The 11,744-nt window shown below is 38.9% G+C and overlaps 1 protein-coding gene across 1 annotated transcript in view; it reads right to left on the reverse strand.

The window, feature by feature from the left end:
* SPINT1 (serine peptidase inhibitor, Kunitz type 1) overlaps positions 1-11,744 on the reverse strand; it is a 472,802-nt gene that overhangs the window by 363,022 nt on the left and 98,036 nt on the right. The window lies entirely within an intron of this gene.

An 11,744-nucleotide genomic window follows, 5' to 3' on the forward strand; every position in this document is an offset into this window, starting at 1 on the left:
CCTGAATCAATTCCTGGTCTGAGGAAGATGAGCTGCTATCCATCACCTTCATAGGCTATTAGTACGGCCCACACCAGACAAGTTATGGACATCTTATAAATGCAACAGATTTCGGCAGGAACTTGGGGAATTTCCTGACAATCTAGTGGGCAGCTCCATCAAGTGCCTACTTAATCCTGGGTGCTTAGGACAGTTGCTCCCTAGATGCCTCTCTGTTTGCTGATCAGAGTTGGCTTCTTGGTTTACTGACAACCTCTGGGAGATGAAGTGGCAGAAGCAATGCCTGGAGCACCAGTGGATGAAGGGAAGAGATGAACCTGACTGAGCATGGGTGTGAACTCAGGTTTGAGCATTAAGGAAGCAATGGTTGTAAGGGAGGTGAAGTGTCTCTACTTTTCTTCCTTTGTTGTATGGATGGGTTGTCAGCCAGATGCCTCCTTTAGGATGGCAAATTCCCTTTTAGGTAAGGAGACACCACTAGATCTCTGGCATGGTACCTGTGATTGATTTACACAGCATTTTGCTGATAAAGTCATGCAGATTTGCCAAAGTCTCTACAGGGTCTGTGGTGGAGATCGGAGCAATGTCTGGCCAAGTAGATTCCAATGAATAGGGAGCAGGGTGCTCACCAGTAGATTCCCTGTCACTTGTGAACTAGTCCCATATTCCACTTGGCTTCTGCGGAAAACAGGGCATGGTCAGCTGGATCAGGGAGGTAGTCAGAGGACTACTTCCTGCAAGTTTGAAAGAAGCTTTGCCCTTTCTCTTGATCCAGCTGTATTAGACAACCAGCCTCCAGCATTCCCTAAAACGGAAAGGTTGCTGAGATTGGTGTGGAGGCAACTTTAGAGCACCCTAAACAAACAGCATTATTTGAACGCTGTTCAGTTGGGATCAGGCCTGGACATAGGATGGAAACGGTATAGATCATGTTGGTTGATAACCTTTACCAGAACCTAGCTGGAGGAGTGCACCCTGTCTGGTCCTATTAAACCCCTCAGCATCCTTTGATATCATTGACCATGGCATCCTTCTGGACTGTGTGCAGGAGCTGAGGATTGGGGAAACTGTGCTCCAGTGTTTCCAGTCCTTCCTCAGTGAATTGTTTCCCCTACTTTTTAAAATGTACATGAAGTTACTGAGAGAGGATATTTGTTGTTTTTGATAGTAACGTATCAGTAGGCTGATGATACCTAGTTGTACTTCACTTCCCAAGGCCACTCAAATGATGCAGTCAAAGTTTTGTGCTAGTACCTGGAAGCTGATGGGATAATTATATCAAAAGAGGAGGACTAATAATAAATTCCTTAGATAAAGGCTACCCCCCCCTCTTTTTTTTCTGTTGTAGGATAATTTTTCTAAAATTTGGGGGCTTTTTTTAGTTTATGTCATGATAATTGTATTTGTTGAATGAAAAAAGCAACATTTCCTTTTTAAAAAGAAAAAGCTTATTTGTGCCTATTTCTTTTCCCATGGACTGAAAATAGCCCCGGGGGAAGTCAATAGTTGAAAATCTATCTGTGTCCAGCTTTTCCAAGGGAGGTGTGAGGACAAGAAAACAAACAAGCTGGTACTAAGTGCCAGAGGGAAGAAAACAATGGCCTTCCTTTCCTGAGATAAATTCAAATGCTTGCTTTTTTCACCAGTATAAAAAAATCAATGTCACTCTGGGCATAAATTTCTATAATTAAAGATTCACAATGTGTTTCAATCATTAAATCCATAAATCATTTCACTTTTTTCTTCTTTTAGCAAAAAGTCCATAAAAGGTTTCCAGTCTTTTAAAAAAGCATTTGTTGTTTTCTCCCCTGACCAGACAGGTCAGTTTTGTCATTTCCACTAGTTCTGACATTTTAACAATTCATTCCTCCATTGTGGGAATTTCAATACTCTTCCATTCAGTATCTAATTCAGTATCCATAAATCCCAATAAAAAAGGTCTTCTTTTTGCAATATTAATATTTAAATTTCTTTGTATCGTTGTGTGTATCTATATCCAAAATTACTTGGCTTTTTCACAAGTCCACCATGCATGGTAAAATGTCCAATCCATGTGTTGATTGTTTCAGACCGAAGATTGAACACCAAGGAGGCCATCAGAGTCTCTCATTTGAACTGAGTGGGTTTGAACTGCCTTGTCTGTAGCCTTGCAGCCTTGTATATGAGTGTTTTGATTAGATTTACTGCAATGCTGTAGCTTGATTGGACCATTTATAACATTTTCATTTCTGTTTTGAAAAGGAAAATGGAGAGATTTTCTCATGTTACTTTTGATGGTTTTTGCAGGCCCACAACTAGGGTCTGTGTCACCCAGGGCAAACATGGATTCCGTGCCCATTTTGGCGCCCCCAGCGCGGCACCCATGGCACGTGCCCCGCTTGCCCCCCCCCCCCAGTTGCGGCCCTGGGTCTTTGGGAAGACGTTTACTCTTTTTCAGTTCAGAGGAAGGGGATAAGAGTAGGAAAAGGAATAGCCTGATTTCTCATAGGAGTAAAATCTGGAGCTGATGTTGCTGAAGTAAGAACAGTATTCGCTGTGATTATTTGCAGGTTTTAAATGTCACAAAATGCATAGTGTATATTATTTGATCATCATCCTTTGCAAAAATCAGTACTATGAGCAAATTAAAATGTTGTTTTAAAAATAGAAGCAAGTAAAACATATATGCACATTCATGTAATTGATGACTTCCTGGTACACAGTTTCCAGTTTTTTTAAAAGACTTTCTGACTTTCTGAAGCAGCTGGAAACATTACCTGCATTCCAGGATTTTGTTGCTTGATTTTGTCATTTTTAAAAAAAAAAACAGGTATAACCTATATATATCAAACATACATTTTGTTCAGTAGAACTACTTTCAAAGGAATAGCCCTCTTGGTAGCCAAAACAAAAGTCCAGGGGCAAGTTTCTGCAGCATCAGCTTGTATATGAAAAAGCTTGCATCACATGCTAGTAATTTTACTCCTCAGATGATCTGAGCCTGTACTACAATAATGTATATTGCCTTATTAATTAAGCTACATTTAACCAGATTTAGTTTCCCCATATAGTTGGTGTCATGTTAACGATTCTATTCAATTCTTCATTGCTGTTTTTCTCCACTAGGTGGCAACCCTTACCAACAAAGATTATAACAAAAGCCAATGACCAAATACGGTATCAAAAGGAGGGTGCTGGATCTTTTAGCCACAAGATGTGGCAGTGCTATTCCATTGTTGTCTCCCAAATGACTTTTGTGGTAGGAGAAAAAAAGAGAAAAGTTGCTTAACTTCTTTTGAGTGAAGCCTGATGATTATACAGTAAAGCACCCAAAGTCCTGAAGATTTCTTTTTGCTTCAGCAGTAAAATCCTGCCTACGCTTGAAGCAAGATAGTAAAATGAATATGTGTATTGGTTGTCCTTTAAATAGTTTTAAAACCTGAAGTTATTTTAAAATATTGACCATATGCTGTAAAATCTGAAATATCCAACATAAAGATCCAAAGTCAACATTAAGTTAATATTTTACTAAGTTAACTGATGATTAAAAAATAGTTACAAACTTCAGAGAGCTATTCAGACAGAATGGGTTTAAACCCAAGAGTTCTTGGAAACTTAAAAGTGCACAATAATTTTGTAGATCTTTAATTGGACAAATAAATATACCGTATTGCCTCAGTGAGGGCTTAACTCCTGCCCCTGCTTCTCAGCATAGTTTCTTTTTAAGAAAATTTGCTCTATACTGTAGGCTTCTTTAGTTTAAACTGATAACTAAATCCACTGCATCCTATATTCTGTTGCTTTTTACCATGTACAGTATACAGCACAGATCCATTCTATCATTGTATTTCAGGACCCCATGACTTGTAATTAGAAATGTTTGGATTTCTAGTATTGTTCTTGGAAAACTTGTGACAGATGTTTGATATCACAAAAAATGAAGTTTTTCATTCAACAATCTAGTATGTAAGCATTCCCGATTTAGAAAATAATGGATAGTTGATCTAACCGGCTGCTTTTCACATTTGTGTATAGCTGTGCAAATGTTTCTTTGTCTATCCAAATGCTTGCCATTGCTTTTTGTTGCGAGGACTGAGAGAATCATGTCCCTGCTGGTTATTCTTCAGCCATCATGTGAATTGTTGCTGCTCAGTTGTTCAGTCACTTCCAACTCTTTGTGACACAAAAGTCATTATTTCACCAAAACTTTCTGAGTAACTGCTTCTCTGAGTTCTTGTAGGATTGTGCTTGTCTCATCAATGATGGTTATCTAGCCATCTTGTCTTCTGTCAGCCTTTTCCCCCTATTTTCTTCTATTTTTTCAAGCATTGGGGTCTTTGTGTGTCCAAAATATTTAAGATTTATTTATTTATTTGACATATATAGCCACTCATATTGTAATCACAACCCTTGGTGTTTCACAAGACCATAAAAACAGCAACACCCCCCCCCCCAACAATCACAATAGAAACTCATGGTGCCGGAACAATCTCCCACACATCAACATACATCTTCCTGGGCTCCAACCTCATCCTACCCCAACAATTTAGCTCCATTATTAGTCCCTCCAGCGATCAGTCTTGTTTTATTTCACCCATTAATGAATTGCTTGTTCTTCCTGCAGTTCTGGATGTTCTCCACAATTGTTTCCAGCACAACAATTCAAGGGCATCAAATTTTCTTCACTCAGCTTTTCTGATGGCCATGCTTTCACAGTCATGTGTTAAAATCGGAAGACGGTGGCCTTGACAAAACATATATTTATTGTTGATCGATGTGTCTGCACTTTAACATTTTAGATAAGGGAAAACATCCAGAGGCTAAGTTCACACATCATACTAAGATGTAATTTGGTCTGCTGCTGTAGTTTGCTTTTTGGCTTAGGATGTGTGAGCCCAGCCATTATGTTTTAGTATTATGCATGAATCTGGCCACTATGGTTCATTCAACAAACTGAGGTTAAAAATTACAGCTTAGAACGAAATCTGAACCCAGTTTTTGTCTTTTAATTGATAACTAATCTTGAAAATATAGAGGCTGTGTTCACACAAGATGCTTCACCCTAGAGCTTAGGGCTTAGTTAATGAAAGATGGGAGTTAACATAATATGATTGAGGTATTTACATCATATGCTGTGCTTATATAAACCATAGTATGACTTAACACAATGGCCTCTTTTGCGCACTTGCTAAGACAGTGATGGAGTTTCCACCCCATTTTTACCTAATCTGGCATATGGAAAGCCAGCTAGTATATTCTAAACACTTAACTGTTTTGCTAAAATTGGGCAGCAAAATCAGCAGAAAACAGTTTCCAGGGTCTCTGACAAATGAAACATAGTGGACATGCTCAGTTGTTCAATGCCAACACCTATTCAATATTCATATTTTCTAGTTTGACATCTGCCACAGAGATAAGTTATTTGATCTGTTCTGTTTAACTTCTGCAACAGAAGAAGGGGATAAGATGCTTATTCCTCAGGGACAATGGGCTTTGGAAATGGTAAATATTCTGGACTTCCGGTGGGGACATGGTGGACTGAACAGCTGTGCCTGCGAGGGGCAGAACTGGCATTGTGGCAGTTTTTTCGGGGTCAGGCTGGTTTCTCCTGCAGTCCAGGAGCATTTTACTGGATTAAGGAAAAAGCTCAGAATTGGCCCATTTGTCCTCTGGACGGCGAATTGCAGCCAGGAGATCGTAAACAGCATTCGCAATCAACGGGTAAGAGTTCACTGGGAGGCTGGGACATCACCATTTCCAAGCTGTGCTGCAGCCTTAAAGGGTTATTAAGTCCAGCCACCCCCTTTCTAAAGCACCCTTTTTTTTTTTTAAGTATTTGTACCCTAAGAGAGACTTTTTACATTAAGGAGAAATGATCTCTCTCGGTGCTCATCATTATTTTTGTGACTAATTTTTTTTTAAAAAAATCATTTTTAAGCTTTGAATTTTGCTTTCCATCCAATACTAAGGAAGGTTGAGCGTATATTATCGCCTCCCTGTCATTTTTTTTTTTGTGCTAATTTTGAAGATTTTAGCATTTTCCTACATGTTGAATCTGCCGTTCTGAACTTTTACTTTCCTGCCGCTACTTTCTCTGGGAATTGTCTGTTATCTTGCCTTCAGTTTGTAAACTTTCCATTACCTTTTACTTTTGCTGGCACTATAATTTACTGTGTGAGACATGGAGGATCTCAGTCAGGCTCTCCAACTTCCATTGAGATATTAAGCAGATTTTTTCTGTTTCCTGCCAAGTTATTATGCAAGACATTCAGAGCATTGTGGAAAATATGTGGTCTAAAATGTGCCATCTGGTTGGGGATGTTGAGGATGAAATTGAAGAATTTTACAGTGATGGAAATCTTTCTTCTAAGAGTGAGATTGGGGCTTCTGTTGAAATGCCCGATGAAATTGACAATGCTGAATTGAAGAACTTAAATGGAGAAATTGAGCTGCAAGACATGAGCGAATTTGATCATCTGATGGAATATTATGGAAAAGAAGGGGTTATTAAGTATGGGAGATTTTTTGAGAAGAAGTTTTGTGAGGGGAGCAGTTGGGCTGTTTGATTCCTTTAAGAAAATAGCTCTGTGTTTATTATGGGGATATGTAAATACTTTGGTCTATTTTGAAGTGGGTTAAGGGACCGAGAATATCTATCTGGATGGTCTTTTGGCTTTGGAGGATTTTATTTATCATTAGTGATTGGGATTATTAAGGGTCTTTAAAAAATAGTATTAATTCATGTTTGTTGTATTATTAATTATAATGGCAGACAATTTATATGTTTTTTTTATTTTTGATCTTTATTATAGTAGACAGGAATGTATAGAATAGTAGTAGGAAGGGAATAATTAAGTAATTGTTATTTTTAGGGGGGAAGTTGATTAGGTGATTTATACTTTATACAAGTATAAGTACACAGACTTATACGTTATACTTAGAAATAATGGGATTTTGGTTTAATACAGAGTAAGGGATTGATTATGGAAAATTGTTGTATATCCTTTCAATAGGAAGTCACTTTTTGTAATCTATTTTAAAAAAATTGTCTTGAGTTTTCACACTTTTTGTTGTTTTTTGTTTTTCTGTATCTTTTATCTTTTTCTGAAACTTAATAAAATTCTTTTTTTTTAAAAGGAAATGGTAAATAATTATGAATCAGTCATCTTACTGGCAATGCAGCAATATCTATTTTGTTACAGTTAGAATTCAGTGTCACACTAAGCTTACAAAGTTTCACATCTCTGGTTACCACAATACTTCTTTGCAGCATGAACTGAGTTCTCTCAGAATGACCATGACTGGAAGAAGAGGGGATCTACTGTTTTTCATTTTTCTTTTGAAATGAGCGAGTTGGCTTTTCTTTCCCACAGTGGACCAAGCTCAGCTGTCAGAGGTGCACAATGAATCAGCATCCGTTGACACGGTCAATTAATAATTATACATGTGCTTGGCAAGGGAGATACATGTTTCGTCTCCAGAAATTAACTGCCTTGGCTTTACCAGGTCCTATTCTGACTGCCTTCCCTGGGCTGCCTCTCCAGTTACATCTGCAGAGATCCTGATCCCCCCTCCCCACCAGGGAAGTTCTTAATCCTTGAGCAGTTGCAAGGATTAATGCTCCTATCTGGGTATACTTCCTTGATTTTATCTAAGCAGACTTCCTTCCAAGAATAACTGCACTGGATTGAAGGGGATGAGCATTCAGTCATAAAGAGCTATGAGAAAGAGAAACCACCCTGCAGATATGTTAAACTAAAATACTACTTAATGAATTATGGAAGCTTTGGAAGGCACCAGATTGTGAAAAAGCGGTGTATAGATTTCTGGTGTTGAATCAAAGCATTTTGAGACAAAGCCACACTTCCATACCTTGAGACAAAGCCTTACTTAGGTGTGGGTTATGCAATTCCATGGCAGCGCTGCATTGTTTGATTCCCGTGAAATAACCCATTTTTAGCTCTTTTTGTATTCTTTGAGGAAATAATAAGCAATCCAGGTATATAATATAGTTTGATTGCTGCATTTAATTTTGTATGGGATGTTATTTTTTACTGCTGTTGCATTGTAAACTGCCTAGAGCCACACAATGAGGCATGTTCACCAGCAGTGGATTTCTGAAGTGACAAACAAAGCCACAGTCTGCTGACCCTCTTCCAATAAATTCTGTTCAGCTCCAGAAGGATGCAGGGATTTTACAACTCTCTGTGAGAGTGAAGGCTGTCAGACAATCAGTAGAGCCTTTCTGGGAGTTCTAGCAAGGTTAGAGGCAAATAGCGTGAAGCCAATCTAACCCATTACCATGACAAGGGATGCAGGAAGAGGAAGGCTTAAGCCCCTGGCAGTAGGCCAGCAAGAGAAAGACCCAGAGATTAAAGCCCAAATTCACTATAAATTGGGTTTGGATTTTATATTGGACAGTCCCTGGAATTCTTAACATCTTCTGTTGTTCTTGCAATAACCTTAGCTATCAGAGACCTGTGTCCTTGACTCTTTGTCTACAGTTTCCCATGCTAGTATCAGCAGTCAGAAAAGCCAACACATTGGTCAGTTCACTGGTTTAATCTGTCACCATTCTTTACTCAAAGATGCTGTTTAAAAAGCAGAGTGACATTGTCATTCTGCTCAACTGGTCAATAAATCCAGTCACATAAAGGTAAATGTTGACCTGTTGAGCAACTTCTCTGTTGTTTAAGAATAACAACTTTTGCTCCTCTGGTTTTTCTTGTTGGCAAATCATATAGTTCAGCACAACACAGTGACCCTCTCTGCCTTATTCTGAACTCTATGCCTGTAGGAATAAGAATCATCTAGTTGAATTCCTATACGTTGCACTTCATGACTTTTTGAGTCTGATTGTTTTACAGAAAGCAAATCTCTCTCAGTGCCCACATATGGCTGTTATTCTGTATACATGGTCTGCCAGTGAAGCATCATCCTGTTTGTTTGCTTGTTTGTAAAATTTATAAGGCAGCTCAGCACACAATGACTCTGGATGGCATACAGGTTAACCCAGTACAATAACACTGATTTTAGAATGGCAATAACCAGGGAACCAACATACTCTAGCACATTAATATGTCATTCAAGTGGACACATCCCCCACTAACCTACAGACTGGGGAAAAAGCCAGGTCTTCATGGCCTGTTTGAAGGACAGCATAGTTAAGGCAATTTGACCCTCTGGGGAGATATTGTTCCAGAGAACAAGCACCACAACAGAGAAGACATGCCTCCTGGCTCCCATTAGACGGCAGTGCTTTAAAGATGGGGTGCCCCAGATCTTATTGGACAGGCAGGAACAATGGGAGAGACACAGCCCCTAAGGAAACCAGGTGCTATGCCATGAATAGCTTTGTAAGTAATATCCAGCAGCTTGAATTGCACCCAGAAGCTTACTGATAACCAGTTCAGTTTGCCCAGCAGAGGTGTTACATAGGCATAGTGAGGCATGCCCAACTCCTACATTGCTGCATTCTGGACCAGCTGCAGCTTTTGAGTGGTCTTCAAGGGGCAGCCCCTTATAAAGTTCATTGCAATAGTCCACACGCAAGGTGACTAAAGCACAAGTGACTAGATTCATACATCAGGGGAAGTCCAAAAAAGCTTAAGCTGCAACCTTCCTTTATTCAGTCATTCCAGATGAGTAGAACTGCATCTCTTATTAGCAACATGGGTTGGGAATTGTGAGAGTTTTGGTTTGTATCTGGAGGTCTGAGAAGGGTCTGTTGGTTTTCCTTAGAATAATGGAGTTGGAAGGGGCCTTTTAGGCCATTGGGTCCAACCCCCTGTCCCTGCAAGAATCCAGATTAAAGCATCCCAGGCAGACAGCTGCCTGACCTACACCTGAATATATCCAGTGAAAGGGAACTCACCATTTCTCTGTGTAATCTGTTCCACTGTAAAACTGCTCTGTTAGGACTTTTTTTCCCAACATTTAATCAGAATCTGACTTCCAGTAACTTAAATTCATTATTCCATATCCAGCGCTTTGAGTGAGATAGAGGAAAAAGTCCTGATTTTCTTTGTGATACCTTTTGAAATATTTGATGAGTGCTATCATGACTCCCATCGGATTTATCCAATCTGAATATGCCCAGCTCCTCCAATTACTCTTCGTAGGATTTGGTTTCTGATCTCCGGACCACCCCTATGATGGCTTTGTTATGTGCTTGGTTGCCATTTTATATTTGGTGGGCTGGTCCATGAAGCCACGAAGAGTTGGAAGCGACTGAACGAATAAACAACAAAAATTTAAATGTTGTATTATTTATTGTTATGCAGCTTTTTTTCTTTGATTTTTTCTTTTATGCTATGCGCCACCCAGAGTCACACTGGTTGAGTTGGGCAGTCTTATAAATCAGTCAAACAATCAAACAAATTCCCCTCCCCTGTTCCAGTTTCCCTGTTAGCAGAGCGGGACAGAGTAGTTTTTGTATCTGACCAAGACAAAGTAAACTTCAGTGATTAATTCCTGTGATTTGGAAACTAAGCTTCTGTGATCACACCCTAAAATAGCATTTTGTCTTTTCTGCAGCCACATCACATGGCCGAGTCATATTTAGTTTATAATCATCTGCTATTCCAAGGGTTTTTTTTAAACAAGTGCTGTTGTCGATTTGGGTAGTCCTCATTCTACCCTTGTATATTTAATTTTTGTTTTTTTAGTGAAGAACTTTGCATTTCTCTAAATTAAATTTCATTTTTATTATTTTCCCTAATTTATCAAATTCATGCCAACTGGGTGACCTTGGGCCAGTTACTCCTCTCAGCCCTAGAAAGAAGGCAGTGGCAAACCACTTCCAAAAATCTTGCCAAGAAAACTGCAGGGATTTGTCCAGGCAGTCTCTGAGAATCTGACACGATTGAACTGATTAAAATAAAAAAATCAAATTCATTTTGGATTTCATTTTTGTTTTCTAGGTTGTTAGAAAAAAACTCTAGGAAATCTTTCAGTGACTCCTTACCAAACTGGGATGGCACAAGAGGAGCACTCCTCAGTGTAGTTTTCAAGACAGATACCTATCTACTTAACTATAGTTTGTCAGTCCAAACTTACTTAGCTTGCTAATCAGAATGTCATGGGGTACTTCGTTAAACACTTTCTGGAAATCAAGCTAAAAGCTCTCAATAGCTTTCCCACAAGCTACTAAACCAGTTACCTGATCAAAAAATGAGATAAAGGTTAGATTGGCATGATGTGTTCTTGACAAATTCATGCTGACTTCTGATAACCACATCATTTTCAAAGTGCTTATAGACTAATCTCTTCATGATCTGCTGTGAGATCTTCTTAAGGTTTTGATGTCAGGCTACCTGGGCTATAGTTTCCTAGATCCTCCTTTTATCCTTTTTTTAACCTTTGCCCTCTTCCAGTCAGGTGGCACTTCATGAGTTCAGCCATACCATCTGCAAGTACCTGTTTGTTAATTGTTTATTTCTTTGCTAATTGTTTTGTTAATTATTTCTAGCCAATTGCTAAAATGAAATCTATGTATTTCTTTAAAAATATGGGAGAATTCTCACAGAAATGAAGAAGTAATTCAAGTACTTGTCTGCCTAGAAAGTTAGCAAATATCTGTAAAAAGATGACAGATATTCTGGGGTAAAGGCAAATGAAAAATGAAATCCCACTTTGCAGACAAGATTTATACTTATGAAAAGTACAGGTAATCCTCACTTAACGACCATAACCTCTATCCATGGTCGTTAAGTGAAACATAGCACCTGACATACAACATCACTTCCATTGTGGTTGTTAAGTAA

Source organism: Candoia aspera, chromosome 1 (genome assembly GCF_035149785.1).
Source record: "Candoia aspera isolate rCanAsp1 chromosome 1, rCanAsp1.hap2, whole genome shotgun sequence".
NCBI classification, from domain to species: domain Eukaryota; kingdom Metazoa; phylum Chordata; class Lepidosauria; order Squamata; family Boidae; genus Candoia; species Candoia aspera.